General features: G+C 42.0%; 1 protein-coding gene, 1 non-coding gene and 1 pseudogene across 2 annotated transcripts in view; 2 read left to right on the top strand and 1 right to left on the bottom strand.

Annotated features, from left to right (window-relative positions):
• LOC122427692 (tubulin alpha-1C chain) overlaps window positions 1-21,920 on the bottom strand; it is a 1,128,437-nt gene that overhangs the window by 1,071,475 nt on the left and 35,042 nt on the right. The window lies entirely within an intron of this gene.
• On the top strand, window positions 45-4,493 carry LOC122427705 (annotated as a pseudogene).
• On the top strand, window positions 11,815-11,919 carry LOC122427887. The gene has a single exon (XR_006265584.1). It is a non-coding gene; the product is annotated as a small nucleolar RNA U13 (small nucleolar RNA).

Below are 21,920 nucleotides of genomic sequence, written 5' to 3'. Positions count from 1 at the left end.
TTCGGAGGCGGGGCCAAAAGAAGGACTAGTTGCCAAGCCGCTTTCTGGCCAGGAAAAAAAATGACCCGACTCAATCAGCCAATCCGAGAGCGGAGCGCGGGGTGGAAGAGGAAAGAGGAGACCGTTCTGAGGTCCAGGAAGGCGTCGGCTCTGAGCCTGGGCAACAACGGGCGCTGGCGAACTCTCGCGAGGTCTCGGGACTGGTGCAGGAAGGTCCACTCTCTCGGCATTGTGGGAAGGGCTTGCGTCCTGAGTGAGACTAACTGACAGTGTTGGAGGCTGGCCCCAGCCCCTGACTCAGCTCTGATCAGAGTTAGGCCGTCAAGCTTTGGGGAAAAGTCTGCCTGGGTCGAGGAACTGCCTCCAAACGGGCGGAGAGGTCTGGAGAAAATTGAACTAATAGTAACAAAAATGAAAGGTTACAGTGAAAAAGAGAAAAAAAGTTTTCCGTTTTCTCTTGCCCTTTTCTGAGTTGTTTTTTTTTTTTTTTTTTTTTACTTTAACTTCCGGATCTGTAGTCGGTAATCAAGGCTAACTTGATATGTAAACTACAATCTATATGTATCTCCCTTAAACTCTGCGTGAGCTACATTGTGCTCCTGTAGCTCGTTAGTTACATTCTAACTCAATGCTAATCCCATCCTGTGTTTGGTTCTCACCTTTACAACAGTCTTGGCAAAGCTCCCCTTGTAGTTCTCTTTTTTTTTCCCTTATACTACAGAAAGGAGGCCATTGTACAATTCATGAAAGACAATGGACCCAACTGCTGGGCTACCTTACACTGTGGAGAACGAAATGGCAACCCATTCCAATATTCCTGCCTGGATAATTCCATGGACAGAGGAACCTGGTAGGTACAGTCCTTTGGGTCGCTAAGAGTCGCATAGGACTTAGTGACTAAACAACAACAGCCTGACTCTAGTCTGTTAGTGTTTTTGAAACAATGCAAGAGGAAAAAAAATACAAGATCCTTACACATTTGTTCCACATCACTGACCCCTGACTGTGAGCCCTCATCTATATGATTCCCCAGATTCTTCAGTGGGGGAAGGGGGCCACAGTTCTTGAGGCATGTTCTCCCCTCCAGGCTGGCTGAGGTTTAAAGCCACCTTTCTATTTCCTCCAAATTCTCTCCATATTTTTTTCTTTCCGGCTTCAGTGGACAGAGAAAACCAAGGTTTTTGGCTACATTAGAAAATTCTTTTTTTCACTCAAGCTTTATGAATGGTGAGGTATGGTCTTCATTTCACAGATAAGAAAGGAGACTTAAATGAGGATCATTGGGGCAGTCGTGAGGAGGTGTGCAGCTTGGCCCTGGCAGTGTTATAGCCACGCTTTCCGGGAAACAGACTCACTCAGAAGGACAATGCAGATAGTGAAGTGCAGTTTATTACGCCGGCGGGCCCAAGGCAGAGTCTCCTCGTAGCCAAGGATTTGTGAAAATCTTTTATACCCCATGTGTATGTGTCCAAACCCACTATCCCAATTCCCTTGAGACTTACATAAACAAAGGAAGGGTAAATACAACTACAGTAACCCCATCATTCACATGTTATGTGTTCAAACAGTCAATAATCAATAAGCCCGCAGTTACATTCCAAATAGTTAATAACCGATAAGCCTGTGCTTACATTCTGATAGATAGTGTCCGGAGGCAGGGGTGATTAGTGTCTGTTTTCTCTTCTTTAAGATTCCCCTGCCCAGAGGGGGGGTCTTATCCTTCCATTGTCATTCCCACAGGCGCTAAGCACAGAGTTCAGAGTCCACTGGAGAGGTGGCCATGCACGATCAGCACAGACAGGCCTGAGATGGAGTCCAGGCCCTATGAATTCCTTCTTCAGCAGCACAAGTATTGGGGGCAAGGAGGTTAACAACCTCTGCCTGGGCACCTCCACAGTGTCAAAGGTGGAGGAGGCCAAGAAGCTAGCAGGTTGCACGGCAGTGGAGAAGGAGGTGAGGAATAACCAAGTGTTGGTAACTGGTAGTGACTCTACAATTGTCCACGCAGTGCAACAAATAGCTAAAAGAGTGAAATGAGGGAATCTGAACCAAGTTTGTATTCCCACTTCCTTCCAGGCCCATAAGTTTATACTGCAGTATGACTTATCTCTCAGTGAACCAGAGATCGGCCATGCCATCGATGGTGCTGTTGAAGTAGATGCTGACCTCAACCTCACAAGGGCGGTGGAGGCCGCCTGACCCAGAAGATTGTGGCCGGCAAAGCCATCCATTTCATTGTGATCGCTGATTTCAGCAAAGATTCAAAGAACCTCGGGGATCAGTGGCACAAGGGGATCCCCATCGAGGTCATCCAGTGTCACAGTGAGCTGAACCGGGACCCAGAAGTTCTGGGGCGCGATTTAACTTCCACTGGCTACCAACAAGGCACGTCCTGTGGTGAGGGATAATGGGAACTTTATCCTGGACTGGAAGTTTGACCGGGTCCACAAATGGAGTAGAGTGAACACAGCTATCAAAATGATCCCAGGCATGCTGGACATGGGCCTGTTCATCAACACAGTGGAGAGAGCCTACTTCGGGATGCAGAACAACTTGGTGAACAGGAGGGAGAAGCCGTTCTGAGCCGGCCTTGCAGGAGCCTAGTGTGTTCCTCTCGTGTCCCCAACCCACCTCGGAGGCGGCCACGTCTCTCTGAACCTTTGCCTTAATATGTCTGTGCCAGGTGTAGAACTTGAGAGGGTGAGGGGAATGGGCCATGGTTTCAAATGTACAGGACACATAGATTCTCTCCCTGACTCCAGTGTTTCCTATCGCACAACCCTGGGAGTTATTCTTGAATTCCTCTTTCCCTCCCCTTCCAATTTCCTCTTCACACCTTTTCATTATCTTTGGAATTCATTTTCTTGCTTCCTCCTCATTACCTTCAACCTAATATCCCCTAGAGGATTGCAAAAGTCTCCCACCATCTGTTCTCTCTTGCTCTCCACAATAATCCATTCACCCTATAGCAGCTAGAATAATCTTTCCAAAATGCAAATCTGATTATATTGCCACTGTGCCTTGACTTCTCCCCACTCCAACTCTCCATCTTATATCACTTTCCCGTTCTTCTCTGTTTTCCAACTCTATTGCCACTCCCAATCCTTGAAATTTGTCATGTTCCTTCTAGTCTCTCTGTCTGGAATACTTCCCAGCATGCCCATTCACACCTCCAAATTGATGTTCACTATTACTTTCTTATAGAGGCCTTCCCTGAACCCCTCTACTCACAACTCCCTAATCTTTAAAAAAAAAAGTTTCCTTAGTTGTGTGCACTCACAGAACTGTTTCCTCAGAGCTTTTATCTCAGTTGGTAATTGTATATTCACTAATGTGAACATAATATGTCATATTTATAAAACCTGAGCTCTCCTGCTAGACCTCCATGAAGGTGGCAACCTTTTTATTTTTGGCTTACATTATGTTTTCAGTGCCTTGCATTGTTCCTGGCAGTAGAGGTGTTCAATATTTGTTGAATGAGTCAAGAGATGAATGAATAATTGATCAAATGAATACATGGAGAGATAGCAAAGACCTCCGAGAACAAGTAATATTTGAGCTTCCTTTTTACAAGAGGGAAGGCTCTTCTAGTCACTCAGAACAGAACTTGCAAAGGCTAGGAACACATAAGTCCTCAGGGGTGGATGGAACATAGGATATTAGGTAATAAAACTAGAAAGATGATCTGACTGGAGGGAAGGTGGGTGTCACCTCATTCTACTAACAGGTACAGTGAAAGTACCAGATCCCAACTACTAGATCAGCAGGGATGGCTGCTGAAAAATACTGTGCACTTACTGTGTGTAAGGCCCTTTGTCAGACATTTGGTACACACACAGGAGTAAGGCTGAAGTCCGAAGGATGGAGAAACACCAAGGATGGAGAAACACCACCGGAGGCTGGCTGCACAGTGGCTTTATATGATTTTTTATACATATTTATACAATTTTATACCAGCACAGTCCAGGTCCAAGTTCACACACCTGGAAACTTGAGTTTGTCAGGCTACCCAGAGTCGGTCTTGGGATCACACTAATCAAATTTGTAAGAGAAATTTAGTGATTTACCATGAGCAACATACCTTCTGGTACCAAAATATTTATGTTTGCTCCTCAGGGCAATACCTTCACAACATCAACATACAGGGAGACTGATTTTATACCATAGAAGCCTTTAAAAGAGCTGATAATCAGAGTATCTGCCACACTTATAATAGCATCTAACCTATTTTCTATAGAGCAGTCTGTGACCTGCTTCTGTTTGTCTTTGCTGGACCTTGAATATGGGGAGTTGCAAGCCACTTCTCTTGTTTTATTCTATCACCTCCCGCTTTACTCCCTGTTTTCCCCAATAGACACCACTATAATGTGACTGATATGTTTTTAATTATGCATGTGTATAAAATGGGGCTTCCCAGGAGGCACTAGTGGTAAAGAACCCTCCTGCCAGTGCAGGAGACATAAGAGATGCAGTCGATCTCTGGATTGGGAAGATCTCCTGGAGGAGGGCATGGCAACCCACTCCAGTATGCTTGTCTAGAGAATTCCCATGGACAGATGAGCCTGGCGGGCTACAGTCCATAGGGTCGCAAAGAGTTGGACAGGACTGAAGCGACTTAACACATGCATTTATAAAATATGTAAGGTTGTATGTTTGTTTCCTATTGCTACTGTAACAAATGCCACAAATTTGGTAACTTAAAATAATGCAAATTTATTCCCTGGGGGTCAGAAGTCTAATATCAAGGTTTGGCCTGGATTCATTCCTTCTGGGGTCTTCAGAGGAGAATCTGTTTGCTTGCCCTTTTCAGGTACTAGAGGTTGCCAGCATTCCTTAGCTTGTTGCCCCTTCTTCCATCATTCTAACTTCTTGCTTCTGTTGTCACATCTACTTCACACTGTGATCTCCTGCCTCCCTCTTATGAAGACTTTGTGATTATATTGGTCTGATCCATGTAATCTAGGATTATCTCCCCATATTAAGATCCTTAACTACATCTGTAAAGTCCCTTTTGCCATATAAGATGTTAATAACTTAGAGATTCAGAGGATAAAGATGTGGACGTTTTTGGGAATTCATTACTCAATGTACTACAGGTTATTGAGTGTATGTGTTTTTAATTTGCACAAACATTGCCTTGTGTGTGTGTGTGTGTGTGTGTGTGTGTGTGTGTGTGTGTGTGTGTGCGTATTTGGAAAAGGAAATGGCAACCCGCTTCAATACTTCTTGCCTGGAAAACCCCATGGACAGAGGAGCCGGGCATGCTACAGTCCATGGAGTTGAAAAGGGTAGAACATGACTGAGCATGCACAAGCTACGTTTTGTTTTGTTTTGTTTTGTTTTCCCTGCCATGCTGTGCAGCGGGCAGAACTTCCCCTGACCGGGGATCAAACCTGTGCCCCTTGCAGTGAAAGCACAGTCCTTTTTTTAAGAAAAAATTATTTATGTATTTATGGCTGCACTGGGTCTTCATTGCTGTGTGGGCTTTTCCTAGTTGTGGTGAGTGGGGACTGCTCTCTAGTTGTGGTATGCAGGCTTGTCTTCGCGATGGCTTCTCTTGTTGTAGAGCATGGACTCTAGGGTGAGTGGGCTTCAGTAGCTGTGGCACGAGGGCTCCATAGTCATGGTTCTGGGCTCCAGAGCAGTCGCTCAATAGTTGTGGTGCAGGAACTTAGTTACTCTGTGGCACGTGGGATCTTTCTGGATCAGGGATTGAACCCGTGCCTCCTGAATTGGCAGCTGGATTTTTTTTTTCCCACTGAGCTACCAGGGAAGCCTGAGAGCATAGTCTTAACCACTAGACCACCAGGGAAGTCCTATATGATTTGATTTTTACTTTTTTTTGTTTGTCAACCCTGTTTCTAGGATCAATCCTTAGTGCTGTATAATCTAATTCATTTCTTTTGACAACTGCATAGGATTCCATGGTAAGCGTCCATTGTACTTTGCTTATTTATTCCCTACTTCTACTACTAGTGCTAAAAAATCATCTTATGTTGCCCCGTGCAAACCTGTTCATGAATTTCTCTGGGACATATATACAGGAATGGAATTTCTGAATCATGAAATTTATGAAAACAGTTTTGGTAAGTACTTCCAGATCATTTTTTCAGAAAGTCTGAAGCTGTTTACACTCTTGATGTATAAGAGTGTGTTACACATTGAAAGCTGACAGATGCTTTCAATGTTACTTGAAGGTTATTACCTCTGTCCTTTCTGACATTTGATATTGTACAAATGTCTAATGTTTACAACTCAGTGGGTAGTAAGTGAACTATTGGTTATCTTAAATTGTATTTCTCTAATTACTAGTAAGTTTGAATGTTATTTCATGTTCTTATTAGCCCATAGAGCTCTCCTTCTGTGAAACGCCTCCTTGTATCCTTTGTGCATTTTTTCCTATTAGTTTTCCTGTCTTTATTCCTGGTGATTTATAAGGTACCACTGTGTATTCTGCATATTAATCCCATGTCCACTTTAGACATTGCAAATATTTCCTTTAGGTCTGTGGTGAAATATAATTGATTTTCTATCTTGTAACCTTAATGAACTTCTTGGTTTTCCTAGTTTGTCAATTGATTCTGTTGGGTTTTCTATAGACATAATTATGTCTTCTGCAAATCAAAACAGTTTTATAAATTCCCTTTCAGTCTTACTCTTTGTTGAGTTTTTTTGTTTTGTTTTATTTGACTTTGCTAGTTTATCTCTGACATCACTGTAGTGAACTTCCAACATTTTATTAAACACTAACAGTGCCTTGACGTTGACTTGTGAGAATCCATCTAAAGTTTCTCCAAAGAATGGCCTTTTTTTGTGAGACAATCTGAAACTTAAGAAAAATTGCATGAGTAGTACACAAAAAATTTTCTCTCAGCCATTTCAGAGTAAGTTGCCAATATGTTGCCTTATCCCCCCAGTACTTTAGTGCATATTTCCTGCTAACAAGGACATTCTTCTGCATGACCACAATGCAGCCATCAAAATCAAGGAAAGAACACCTATACATTCCTATCATCGAAACTTCAGACCCCATTCAAGTTCTGCCAGTTTTCTAAGTGATGTCCTTTATAGCAAAAGAATTTGATCCAGAGTCATGTGTTGCATTTAGTTGTCATGTCTCTTTAGTCTCCTTCAATCTGAAACAGTTCTTTGTTTCAAAAAAAAAAAAAAAAAGTTTATTTATTTATTTGGCTGCACCAGGTCTTAGTTGCCTCATGCAGGGTCTTTAGTTGTGGCATGCAAGCTCTTAGTTGCAGCTCTAGTTCCCAGACCAGGGATCAAACCCCAGTCCCCTGCATTGAGAGTTCAGAGTCTTAGCCACTGCACTACCAGGGAAGTTCCCAGTTCTGCATTCTCTACTTTCATGGCCTGACACTTTTGAGAATGACACGCCAGTTATTTGCAGAATGTCCTTAAATTTGGGTTTGTCCTGATGTTTCCTCATAATTAGACTCAGAGTGTGCCTCTCTGACAGGACTGTCACAGAAATGATGCTGTTTTCCTTCCACTTCATTCTATCAGGTGGTGCCTGTGTCCATTTTTCCTGGAACTCTTGATTATTTGATTGACGTGGTATCTGCCAGGTTTCTTCACTATAAATCACTCTTTATCCTTTGTCATTAATATTTAGGGTGAAGTATTTTAATATTGAAATTGAGCCACCTTGCTAGGTGGCTCAGTGGTAGGGAATCTGCCTGCCAATGCAGGAGACTTAGGTTTGCTCCCTGGGCTTGGGAAGATCCCCTAGAGAAGGGAATGGCAACCCTCTCCAGTATTCTTGCCTGGGAAATCCCATGGACAGAAGAACCTGGCAGGCTACAGTCCATGGGGTCAAAAAAAGAGTCAGACATGACTTAGCGACTCAACAACAACTTTAATACTATGTAAATATTCCATTCCTCATAAAAACTTTCACTTTATTTACTTAATTATATCACCATGTATTCACAAATTCCTATTATATTCAGTGGACTGTTATTCCATTACTAATATTACTTATCCTATTCCCCAAGTCATCTCTAATTCGGTCAGCGGGAGCCCATTCAAGTTTTCCACTGTATCCTTTCAGCATGTTGTATTCTTTAGCATTCATCATTTTTTTTTTTTTTTTTTTGCATTCATCATTTTTTAGCTCTTTTTTTTTTTTCCTTTCTGGCACAGAAACATGTTTCAGGCTCAATTTATACTTTCCCTGCATCAGCTCTGGAATCAGCCATTTCTCCAAGGAACTCTGATTCTTTTTAGAGGAGAATGTTATTTAGAAACCAAGAGCTGGACCCTGGCTGTGCTCATAGCTATTAGGGTATTTCTAACCTCCAGGCCCTCTCAGTGGACAGAGCTGGGGCATATATTCTATGCAGACACACACACACACACACATACATGCACAAATTCAGTACATTTACATCTGTATTTCTATATCTAAATGTATTGAAAACCATGAGTTCAAGACTGGCATTTTGTTTTAATAAACCATGTCATTCACGTGCTCTAAAATACTTCAAAGGCTTTTACCATCCTTACCAAATATCTTAGGAACTTGTCAAAATAAGCTAGGCTCTCTTCTCTTTGCCAGAGTCCAGTTAATGAATTGGGATTTTAAATTTCACAATAAAAAGAGATCAGCCCAAAAGGATTTTTCTATAGTTGCTTTATTTGAAGGTTCATATACCCAAGGGCTTCCCTGGTGGCTCAGTGGTAAAGAATCTATCTGCCAATGCAGGAGACTCGGGTTCAATTCCTAATCCGGGAAGATCCCATATTCAGCAGAGCCACTAAGCCAGTGTGCTAACTATTGAGCCCATGCCCTAGAGACCAGGAGCCACAACTGCTGAGTCCGTGTGCCACAGCTGCTGAAGCCCACATGCCCTAGAGCCCGTGCTCTACTACACGAGAAGCTGCTGCAATGAAAACCACACCACAACTAGAGAGTAGCCCCCGCTCGCCTCAACTAGACAAGAAGCCAGCACAGCAACGAAGACCCAGCACAGCCAAAACTAAATAAAAAAAATTTTTTAAGTAATATACCCAACAGACATAACCTACTGTGGTTTCTTAGCCCTCTGCTGAAGAGGTTTATTCTTTCATTTCAAATATTTGAGACTCCTTTTTATCTTAAAAGGGGTAGCAAAGAGGTTCACTTACAGTCAAGCTCTATGGGCCTGACCTGGTAATTCATTCCTAGAAGAAAGGTGCTAGTATTCCTCTTTTAAAATCTTGACTAGCACAGACAATGATGATGATCATTTGCAACTTTTCTTTCCTCATTTTAGGTATTAAGAAACAAGCATTTTCTAAATCAAAACTATAATGAGGTGCTACCTCACACCAGTCAGAATGGGCATCATTAAGAAGTCTACAAATGACAGGACTTCCCTGGTAGTCCAGTGGATAAGAATCCACCTTGCAATTCAGGGGACTCTGGTTCAGTCTTTGGTCTGATTCCTTGGTCAGATCCTTGGTCTGTAAGTTGGTACAGTCACGTGAACCAGATTCCACGTGCCACTGGCAGCTGAGCCCCTGAGCCACAACTGCTGGAGCCTGTGAGCTGCAGCCACTGAAGCCCCTGCGCCTAGAGCCCATGCCCCACAACCAGAGAAACCACCACAATGAGAGGCTCACACCACAACTAGAGGGAGCCCCCACTCGCTGCAACTAGAGAAAACCTGTGCACAGGCAATGAAGACCCAGTGCAACCAAAAATAAACAAATATTTTCTTAAAGTCTATAAGTGACAAATGTTGGAGAGGGTGAGGAGAAAAAGGGATCCTTGAACACTGTTGGTGACAGTGTAAGTTGGTACAGTCACTATGGAAAACAGTATGAGTGAAGTCGCTCAGTCGTGTCCGACTCTGCAACCCCATGGACTGTAGCATACCAGGCTCCTCTGCATGGGATTTTCCAGGCAAGGGTACAAGGAGTGGGTTGCCATTTCCTTCCCCAACAGTGTGGAAAACAGTATGGAGATTCCTTAAAAAAAAAAAAAGAGTTACCATAGGATCTAGCTATCCCACCCCTGGACATATATCTGGAAAAAACTCTAATTTGTAAAGACATATGCACCCCAATGTTCATAGCAGCACTATTTACAACAGTCAAGACATGGAAACAACCTACATGTCTTTCAACAGATGAATGGATAAAGAAGATGTGGTACAAAAAAAAAAAAGAAGATGTGGTACGTATATACAATGGTACTACTTAGCCATTAAAAAGAATTAAATAATGCCACTTATGACAACATGGGTGCAACTAAAGATTATCATACTAAGTGAAGTAAGAGAAAGAAAAATATGATATCACTTATATGTGGAATCTAAAATATGACACAAATGAATTATTTACAAAACAGAAACAGACTCACAGACATAGAAAACAACCTTCTGGTTACCAAAAGGGAAAGGAGGTGGGGGAAGGATAAATTAGGAGTGTGAGATTAACATATACACACTGCTATATAGATAACTAACAAGGTCTTACTGTATAGCACAGGGAACTATATTCAATATCCTATAATAAACCACAATGGAAAGGAAAGGAAAAAAAAACAAGCATTTTCTATTCTCTAACATAAACTTTTAAAGGTAGTAAATATACGAGTCTGGGCAAAGAGATAAAAGAATTTTGCTGTATGTTGTAAAATGTATAAATTATCTCTTGGACTAGACAGACCTTAATCCAGTAACAACAGTGATACTTTATCAGTCCATTTCTCCTTCAGAAAAAGAAAGATTGTAATATAGTTTATTATAAAGATAAGCTCCATGTAACAGTGGCTTAAATGAGATAGAAATTTATTTATCTTTCACTTTAAAAAATACTATAATATGTTACAGTTGTGGAGGTTGTATTGTGGGGAAAGGGAGTGCTAAGGAATGAATTACATCCCCCCAAATTCACATGTTGAAGACCTAACCCCCCATGTGATGATGGTATTTGGAGATGGAGCCTATGGGAGATTAGTTAGGCTTATGTGGGGTCATAAGGATGGATTTCACATGATGAGATTAGTGCCCTTGTAAGATAAGATGTCAGAGAACTTGCTCTTCCTTTCCCCCACCCAAGTGAAGGCACAGTGAGAAGACAGCTGTCTACAAGCCAGAAACAGAGCCCTAACCAGAAGCTGACCATGCTGGCAGCTTGATCTTGGACTTGTCACCTCTGGAACTGTGAGAAAATTCATTCTGTTGTTTTAAGGCACCCAGTCATGGTATTTTGAATGGATTTGGCATCTTTGTCAAAAATTAACTGACTATAGAGATAAGGGTTTATTTCTGGACTCTCAGTTCTATTGCATTGGTGTGTATATCTATCCTATGACGATACCATATTATTTTGATTATTTTAGCTGTAATAAGTTTTGAAGTCTAGAAGTGTGAGTCCTCCAACCTTGTTCTTTTTTTCAAGATTGTTTTGTCTATTCAGGCCCTTTGCAATTCCATGCAAATTGGAGGATCAGCTTTTCCAATTCTGAAAAAAAAAATACTCTTTATTTTTAAAGTCGAATTTATTTTCTCTCACAGAGTTTCTTGAAATATTTAGTGATTCTTAATTATGTGCTCATTTTTGTAACTGTTATTATTGGTTAGACTCTCTTCCTTTTCTTTCTTTCTCTCTCTTTGCCATACCATGCAGTTTGCTAGATCTTAATCGAACCCAAGCCAATGCAGTGAAAACTCAGAATCCTAACCATTGCACCACCAGGGAACTGCCAGTCTTGCTTTTCTTTTAAAGAGCCCACATAGGGTGAGGAGGGTGTCGCTTCATATGCTAATTTCATTGTTAGAATATTTTGAGTGAAAACAGGGAAGGAGGATCCTTTTGTAGTTCTTGAGCATGATGATTGGGTATTCACGCTGCTGTGTGACATGTGCCTCCTCCCAAACCTTGTTACAACATCGGCACATTACCTGTCTGACGTGAAAAAAAAAAAAAACAAACAGGGAAGGAGTAGGACAAGCCTTCCATCACTGCTGCAGGGATCAAGGCAATGGGCTGTTGCTCCTTTGAACTTCAATTTAATCATCTTGTTTATTCCTCCTGGTCTGCTTCTTCTAGCATTTGGGGCATGGAACATCCTTTGTGCTACTCCTCATCTCCACAGAAAAGCTCTTCTGTTGAGAGTTCTGCACTGTAGTTCACCTTTCCAACTACTCATTGCCTGTGGCCTCTGAGATAGGCCACAATTATCCCTGCTACCTGGTGGATGTGGCCTTGTGTCATCCCCTCCCCTTGAGGGCGACTTGGATATAGAATATGACAGAGTGATGTGATGTTACCTCCAAGGTTGAAGGCTAAAAAGACTGTTGTTCTGTCTTGGGTGCTCTCTCTTGGAAAAACTCACCCTTGGAGGGAAACCAGCTGCCAGCCCAGGAAGCCGCCCTATGAATTATGAACTTACCTAGCAAGCCCCTGTAATTGTATAATCTAATTATTTGCAGTAAGTCTTTCAATATATACCTCCTACTGGTTCTGCTTCTCTGGATGCACCCTGACTGATGCAGATTTTGATACCTCAAAATGGATGCCGTAGCCAATACCTAAGTGTAAATACCTAAAATTTTGTGAAAGCGACTTTGAAATTTGGTAACGTAGAAAGTCTGGAACAACTTTGAGGAGCATAATAGAAACTCTGCAACAGGCTTCAATACCAGGGTTGAAACTCTTAGATAAATAAACTATTTATTAAAAATAGGAGGGAAAGCCCTAGCTTGCTTTGAACAGATTGTTAGTAGAAATATGAATATTAACTCCCCTGGTGAGGGCTCAGAAAGAAGCAAGGAGCATTGTAGAAAATATTTGATTACCTTAGAAAATATATAAATCATCACAAAGAGACTGTTAGTGGAAATATGAACATTAAAGGTGCTGCTGGCATTGAGGACTCAGAAGTAAATGAGGAACATGTTATTGGAAAACAGAAGAGAGGAAATGTATTTTATTTAGCAGAGAACGCTTAGCAGAATTGAGTCTTACATTTATGTGAAAAGCAGAATTTGTAACAATGAACTTGGGTATTTAGCTTTGTTGCTAAGTGTTGAAGGTAGCACCTGGCTTCTTGCTGCTTACAGTAAAATCTGAAAGGGAAGAGATAAATTGAAGGAAGAAATGTTAAGCAAGAAAAGAATCAGAATGTGGTATTTGGGAAATTCTTGGCCTACCCATATTGCAAAAGATGGTAAAATTAGGTCATTTACTGTCTGGAAAGTGTGCCCTGAGGAGAAATATAAGAATGTAACTGGACAATCTTTTGTTAGTGCCTGAAAGTGAAAGTGAAAGTCACTCCGTTACCTAGATGCCCATCAGCAGACAAATGGATAAGGAAGCTGTGGTACATATACACCATGGAATATTACTCAGCCATTAAAAAGAATTCATTTAGGGATTTCCCTGGTGGCCCAGTGGCAAAGACTCCATGCTCTCAGTTCAGGAGTCCTGGGTTTGATCCCTGGTCAGGGAACTAGTTCTCGCATGCCGCAGTTAAGACCCGGCAGAGCCAAATAAATAAATAAATGTTTAAAAAAAAAAAAAAGAATTCATTTGAATCAGTTCTAATGAAATGGGTGAAACTGGAGCCCATCATACAGAATGAAGTAAGCCAGAGAGATAAAGACCAATACAATATACTAATGCATATATATGGAATTTAGAAAGATGGTAATGATAACCCTATATGCAAAACAGAAAAAGAGACACAGATGTACAGAACAGAATTTTGGACTCTGTGGGAGAAGGCGAGGGTGGGATGTATGGGAGAGAACAGCATCGAAACATGTATATTATCTAGGGTGAAACAGATCACCAGCCCAGGCTGGATGCATGAGACAAGCTCTCGGGCCTGGTGCACTGAAAGACCCAGAGGAATCGGGTGGAGAGGGAGGTGGGAGGGGGGATCGGGATGGGGAATACATGTAAATCCATGGCTGATTCATGTTAATGTATGACAAAAACCACTACAATATTGTAAAGTAATTAGCCTCCAACTAATAAAAATAAATGGAAAAAAGAAAAAGGCAACAGCAAAGATCCTGGTAAAGATGTAAATGTATCAATGTTGAGTATTCTGGTTGTGACATTGTACTATAGTTTGGCAAGATGTTACCACTGGGGGAAACCAGGTGAAGGGTATATAGCATCTTTCTACATTATTTTTTACTTCCTGTGAACCCACAAACATCTCAATATAACAAAGTTTAATTTAATAAAACCGTTAACAAAAAAAAAAAAAAAAGAAAGTCACTCAGTGGTGTCGGACTCTGCAACCCCATGGACTCCACAGTCCATGGGATTCTCCAGGCCAGAATAGCGGAGTGGGTAACTGTTCCCTTCTCCAGGGGATCTTCCCAACCCAGGGATTGAACCCAGGCCTCTCACATTGCAGGCGGATTCTTTACCAGCTGAGCTACCAGGAAAGCCCAAGAGCTAGGGTAGCCTAGCCTAGCCCTTCTCCAGAGGATCTTCCCAACCCAGGAATCAAACCAGGGTCTCCTGCATTGCAGGTGGATTCTTTACCAGCTAGGAAGCATCAAAGGTCAAGGTATTCAGTCACACAAAGGACCATTTGGAGAGATTAGCCATGTGACTCATGGATCTCCTTAGCCATCTGAGCAAAAGCCAAGCATAGAAATGGGATTATCCAAAAAGATTTGTGAAAGTTCTTTTTGTCTAATGGGGTAAATCCCAGAAACATACACAGGAAACCCACACAGTCCTTAAGAATGTCACACAAGCAGAGACACTGCCAGCTTGTAGTGAAAGGGACAGAAAGAGGGCAAAATGGAAGAAAGCTGTCAGACTCCCACAATTGTACAACCAAGAAACAAGTAGATGAAAACACACGGAAAAGGAGAGATGACTCTAAAGGCAGGGCTGTGCAGCCAGAAGGTGGAGCCAGGACCACAGAGACTTATTCCCGGGCCTTAAAACCTAATCTTGTTTTCCCAAATGGATTTTGAAATTGCTTCAGAAACTTCTCCCCCCCGCCCCCCATTTTCTCCCTTCTTGAGTGAGAATGTCTATAACTGTTATCCTATTTCTGTCTCACCATTGTATTTTAGGAGTAGTAAATGCCATGTTTTCTAGTTTCACAAGTCTACAGATGAGGAATTTCTTCCCAGGATAGATTATACCTGGAGCCTCGCCCACACCTAATTTAGAGGATTTAAATGATGAGATTTGGGACTTCTGAGCAAGACCTAGAGGGGATTTGGCTCTTTGGTTGCTGCTGTAACTGAGACTTTCAGAAATCTTGAAATAGGATAAATATATGTTGTATGTGAGATAAGCATGATTCTTTGGAGGCCTGAGGGCAGACTATGCTAAGCATAATGCCCTCCTCAAAAGGTGTCCAACCCCAGTCCCCAGAACCTGTAAAAGTTTTATTAGGTTGGTACAAACATAACAGGTTTTGGACCTTGAATTTTAAATCACTATAACTAGGCTCAACCACATCTTTATTAATCAGAATAGGCACCATTACAATCAACACATTTTTGCCAACAAGAAATAAGTTTGTTTATTCCTGTAGCATAAAAATCTGTGCTTTGGGATTCAATGAGCTCTGGGAAAGCATTTTCTGCCTCCTGCTGGTTATGGAAGTGTTTTCCCAGCAAAAAGTTGTCGAGATGCTTGAAGAAGTGGCAGTTGATTGGCAAGAGGTCAGGTGAATAAGGTATCCACCTTTATCCAAGGCAAAACTTCGTAGCCCAACTCATTCAACTTTTGAAGCATTGGTTGTAGGATGTGCAGTCAGGCATTGGTATGGAGAAGAATTGGGCCTGTTGTCATGGAGAAGAATTGGGCCTGTTCTGTTGACCAGTGCTGGCTGCAGATGTTGCAGTTTTCGGTGTATCTCATCGATTTGCTGAGCATACTTCTCAGATGTGATGGTTTCACCAGAATTCAGAAAGCTGTAGTGGATCAGAAAGGCAGCAGACCACCAAACAGTGACCATGACCTTTTTTTGGTGCAGGTTTGACTTTGGGAAGTACTTTGGAGCTTCTTCTCAGTCCAACCACTGAGCTGGTCGTCACTGGTTTCATATAAAATCCACTTTCGTTGAACATCACAATCCAATTGAGAAATGGGTTGTTGTTGTTGTTGCGTAGATTAAGAGAAAACAACACTTCAAAACAATGATTTTTTTTGAATTGTGGTCAGGCACCTACTTATTGAGCTTTTTTACCTTTTCAATTTGTTTCAAATGCTGAACAATCAGTTTCGATGATCCTCTCTCAACTGATTGTTGTCAACTTCCTATGGCCGGCCACTGCATTTGTCATCTTCAAGGTTCTCATCTTTGCAGAACTTCTTGAACCACCACTGCATTGTATGTTCATTAGCAATTCCTGGACTAAATGCAGGGTTGATGTTGCGAATTGTCTCTGCTGCTTTAAGATCCATTTTGAACTTGAATTAAAAAATTGCTCCAATTTGCTTTTTGTCCAACATCATTTCTATAGTCTAAAATAAATATAAAATAAACAACAAGTAATGTCACTGGCAAAAAACATAAAGCAAGAATTGTGCATTAAAATGCTGTATATAACTGCATTTATTTAAGAATGTATTCCAATATCAAACAGCAAAGTGTAACAATGCAAAACCACAATTATTTTTGTACCAACCTTAATATTAGCATGGCAAAGGGGACTTTGATGATATGAGTTAAAGATATTGAGATGGGGGGGTGATTCTAGATTGTCTGGGTACATCAATGTAATAACAAGGATCTTTATAAAAGGAAGATCAGGGTCAGAGAAAATATGCTAACTGAGATGTGATTCCTAGCTTTGAAGATGTTAGAGGGCCACAGGACAGTCAATCTTTATAAGCTGGAAAAGACTTCTCTAGAGCTTCTAGCAGGAACACAGATCTGTCCCATTTTAGACTTCTGACCTACAGCACTGTAAGATACTAAATTTATTGTTTTGAGCCACTAAGTTTGTGGTAATTTGTTACAGTAGTAATAAGAATTAACCCAGGATGAAAACGTGTGCAACACATGCTCAAGCTGTCCCCTTGAAAAAGAAAACAAAAACAAATGTTTAACATTTACACTGTTGAAGGATCACTAGAACTGTGATCCCTGGTTTATAATTTATGACGGGTCCCTCCTGAGGCAAGCAGTTTCAGGAAGCCATATTCTGAACCATGTCACCTCATTCTCCTGCCTACACTGTGGTCAAGTTCACTCAGTTCTGCACAAATCATCTCATTTAATCTTCATGACAAGCCTAGGAAATGATTGTTATCTCCATTTTACAGATGAGGAAATGGAGGCAAACAGGTATCTTTTCCAAGGTGAACTGGTAAGAAGATACAAGATTTAAATGCAGATTCTTAGCCACTATACCATCTGGTAAGTAAAAATTGTTCTGTTCACACTCTTTTATTAGCTTAAAAAATATTTGTTTGGGGACTTCCCTAGTGATCCAGTGGTTAAGACTTCGCCTTCCAGTGTAGTGGGTGCAGGTTCAATCCCTGATCAGGGAGCTAAGATTCCACATGTCTCTCGGCCAAAAAAACATAAAACAGAAACAATATTGTAACAGATTCAATAAAGACTTCTAAAATATGTGTGTGTTCAGTTGCTCAGTCTGTACAACTCTTTGCAACCCCATGGACTGGAGCCCATTAGGCTCCTCTGTCTATCGGATTTTCCAAACAAGAATACTGGAGTGGGTTGCCATTTCCTCCACCAGGGGATCTTTCCCCACCCAGGGATCAAACCAACCTCTCCTGCATTGGCAGGCGAATTCTTTTACCACTGAGCCATCTGGGAAGCTCAAAGACTTTTTAAAATCAGTCCACACCAATTTTTTTTTAACAAAATAAATAAATCTGCTTAAACTCTGGGATTCTATGACAAGTATGATTGTCAAAGGTTTAGGAACAACAACAACTGACATTTGTTATGCATTGAACAACATTTGTTACCCGTGGGAGCGGAAGTGCACAGGACGTGAGAAGCCCATCGGCCTTCGGGTATCTCTCAGCGTGTCTTGTAGAGGGCAAGGAGAGCGTCAATGAACCTATCAAGGCTGGTAAAATGAACATCTTCTGTGACAGGAAGTGAAAGCAGAACCAGAGAAAGCTCCGGAAGTCAGCGCGCCATTGCTGTCAGGCCACGGAAGCTGTAGGACAACTGAAGCCCCGAGTAAGAAGATACTAGGAGTCTGCAAGAGCCAGGGCAGAGGGTGGGGCCATGTGCTCCTGTGACCACAGCAACAGAAGCAGAAGGACCGTGGGCCAGGGAGCCTTGTGCTCCTGCCGCTAAGGTGGCTTCCTGTCACCTGTCACGCTCGGTGAGCCCCGATGGGGCTGCAGAGCGCATGTCACACACGTGTTGCTAGGGTCCTGGGAGGTGACTCCCACTCCACCCCAGGCAGCTGCAATTCTTGTCCCCCTTATTTCCCTGTGTAACATCACAATGAGCTCCCCTTTACTTGAGATATTGGGTTAGCCTCTATTCTTCCCGAATCAGATAACTGAACCCTCTTTCCTACCCCCAGCAGGTGGCCCCTGAGGAATTATTCCACCACCACCGCAGGCACCTACCTGGAGTCCAGGACACCCACCAAAACCAGTTCCCTCTAGGAACTGCTAAGTAACTGTGGCCACATCCTCACTTTTGAGGTGACCTTCTTACAAGATGACATGAAAACCCCCTCCCTTCTTCCAACAAGCAGAGTACAATAAAATCAATGCAGTATGATCTTTCTTAATTACAATCAAATCCCAGCCCTGTCTTCTTGAGGTTAACATCAGATCCCTTGATTAGAATTGGATTTTGAGTTTTCCTCAAATTCTTCAGTCACAGCCAAGTCTGAGGTTGTACCATTTCAATAAGTGGCTGGCTCCACCTGTGACAAATTGATTCTTTCTAATTCTCCCCAGCACTGAAACACATTCAAATCTTGTCTTTTTCAGTTTTTCACCCAAAATCCAAGATAAAAAATGTATTTTGCATGAAAACCTAGAACATATATATATATATATATATATATATATATATACATTGAAAATAAAACATTCACAATATCCTAAAATTTTCTATTCTCTTTATTTTATTAAAATGTTTGACTTGACCCCAAAATATTTATTATAATATTTTATGACCTGCAGCTTGAGAATTATTGGTGTAGTTTCTCCTTTCTTCAAAATTTCACTTCTCAAACACAGATCTTTCTTGGCTCCAGCTGTTTCTTGTCTTTTAACAGTCAAACATCTCGGGAGAGAGTGGTCTGCTCTTCACTTCCTCAGCTCTCATTCACTCTTCAGTTGACAATGTTTTGTCTCTGACAGTACCCCAGCCTGAAGCTGCCCTCAGGAGGTGTAACATCTTCCTTGACGATAAGCCCAAATTTCCCAGCTATTAGCTAACCTGTGTCCCCAGCATCCTCCCATGTGACTAGCCATTCCCTCCTGAAAGTTCTCTCTTGCTGTGGCTTCCTAAGGCCTTCCACCATTTCTGCCAGGTAGTACTTAAGAGTCACTTCCTCTGCTCCTCTATGCGTCTCCCCAAGGCCCTTCTCTTTTCTCACTTAATACACCATTCTTCTCTTTAAGGTTTTGTTTTTAGCTGTACTGGGTCTCTGTTGCTTCACACAGGCTTTCTCTAATTGCAGCAAGTGGGGGCTACTCTTCCTTGCAGTGCACGGGTTTCTCACTGCAGTGGCTTCTCTTGTTGCTGAGCACAGGTTCTAGGGCACGTTGCCCCACAGCACGTGGGATTTTCCCGGACCAGGGATCCAACCCAGGTCCCCTGCATAGGCAGGAGGATTCTTAACCACTGTGCCCCCAAGGAAGTCCCAATACACTGTTCTTGAGTGGTTTCATTTTTCTCTCATATGGAACACCTGAGAGGCCCTTCTCCTCAGTACAAACCCTTCCTTCTATCCAGTACAAACCCAGGCCACAGACTTTGATGTGAAAGTTTCCAAACTGGAATTTTTGCTCACTTGAAAATCTAAACATTTGAAACTCCAAAGTTTTGGTCTGCTTTTCTGCAGTGATATTTCTCCTCTGATGTTATAAATACCACTGAATGAAAAGGAGAGAAGGCAAGGGGTATAAGGAATGTGTGTGAAGGGTGACAGTGGTGGGAACCTTGCAATATTTGCAGTAGATATTGTGGTTAATCCCCAGCATCCATTCCATATTAGACAATTAGCCCAAGTCAGTAAGTGGCTCCCCCTGGTCAATGTTACTGCTCCAGGAGCAGACATACCAATGATCCTTGCCAGACAGCCGGAAGGAAAGGACTTAAATCTCATACCTGGGAGAAAGGTTTTCTTTTTCCTTCACTGGATGTGAAAACAGAAGCATCACCCAGTAGCTGCTGGCACCCTGCTTTGGACCACGAAGAGAACCATCCCAAGGATGAACCCGCCCTCCAAGGAGGAAGGCTGAGCAGAACCATGGACAGAGCCTGGGTCCTTGACTTTATAGTAAGTACCCTACATACATACCAAGGAGTCCCATTCAGAGAGTGCATTCCTAAGTCTGATTTGTTCATAAGTCCAACAAAGTTAGCCTAGGCACCCAACTAAAGCAATCGGCTGTATTGTATTGTAGTATAACAGGTTTCTAATATTTTTCATACAAATAATACATGAAAACACAAAAAATAAAGAAAACATTAAATCTTACAGTACAGTACCTTGAAAAGTACAGAGTACAGTACAACAGCTGGCCCGTTCACATCTTTGAAAGTTCACAACTTGAAAGTTCATACATAGGGGACTTAACTATAGTGAGCTACTGAACCAACCTCAGAGCCCACCTACTTGTGGCTTCTGATTATGTGAGATACATGTTTAATTTCTTTTTCTTAAAAAATGAGGTTATTGTCACTTGTAGCCGAGAGCATCCTGATAGATTCAATATCTCAAAGTATTCCATCACACTTGAACTCCAAACCGGTGGGCTTAACTGCCTGCCAGCCCTTTTCCTTGGCTGTTTCATAGCATCTCAGCCTCAATAAGTAAAAACTAATTTTGCTGTCTAGGGCCCCCCTCATTCCCCTACACTAATCTTCCCTGTTTCTATGAAAGGTCCCACCATCTATCTGGTTGTTCCTTTTAAAACCTTGGATCACCTTTGCTATTTCCCTTTCTCTCACACTGAAAATCACCCCTTAGGGTGACAGTTCTCAAATTTATCCACCTCTTTGCCCACAATCATCTCATGCATGTTTCACTGCAACAGCTTCTGAGTTGGTCTTCCATCTCCTTCTAACTCTTTCTGCACCCCACAGCCAGAGTGATCTTTCTAAAATACAGGTCTAAATACCTCACCCACTAAATCCTTTTCTTTCCTTTTTCCTTAGAATAAATTCTGAGTGCTTTAATATGTCATATAAGACCCTCGGTGACTTGGCCCTCATCATCTTTCCAACCCCAACACCATTCCTTCCTTTCTAGCCTTCATTTCAGCAACATAGAACTACTTTTACTTTCCAAACTCCCTCTCTCTCATCTTCTGGCTGACGTATCTACCTAGAAAGTCCCCCTCCTCTTCCTGCTTCACCTGAATAACTCCTACTTGTTCTCTTGTGCTCATTGTGATGGCGCCTCCTTTGGGAAGCCATCCCTACCCCAAGACTGGATTATGTGCTCGTCTTCATGCTCCCCCAACACCATCTCCTTATCCCAGTCACACCACTCATCTCAGGGTTGAATTGTATGCTTATTTGTCTATGTCCCCCACCCAGACTGTGAGTTCCTTGGAAGCAGGGATTCTGGCTTACTCTCTGCACCTCGCACTATAATCGAGTGAGGAAAATCATTCTAAATTCAGAAGTGGATTTTGATCTCAGGATAAGCGTAGGATGGAATGGAGTGGAGGACAGCATGTTAATAGATACTTCCAAACATGGGGAGGAGTGATGGTAGCAGAATCTGATCTGCTTGCTAAGT

Source organism: Cervus canadensis, chromosome 25 (genome assembly GCF_019320065.1).
Source record: "Cervus canadensis isolate Bull #8, Minnesota chromosome 25, ASM1932006v1, whole genome shotgun sequence".
In the NCBI taxonomy this organism is placed as follows: domain Eukaryota; kingdom Metazoa; phylum Chordata; class Mammalia; order Artiodactyla; family Cervidae; genus Cervus; species Cervus canadensis.
Note: the sequence above shows the minus strand (reverse complement) of the source record. Positions and strands in the feature narration are given on the sequence as shown.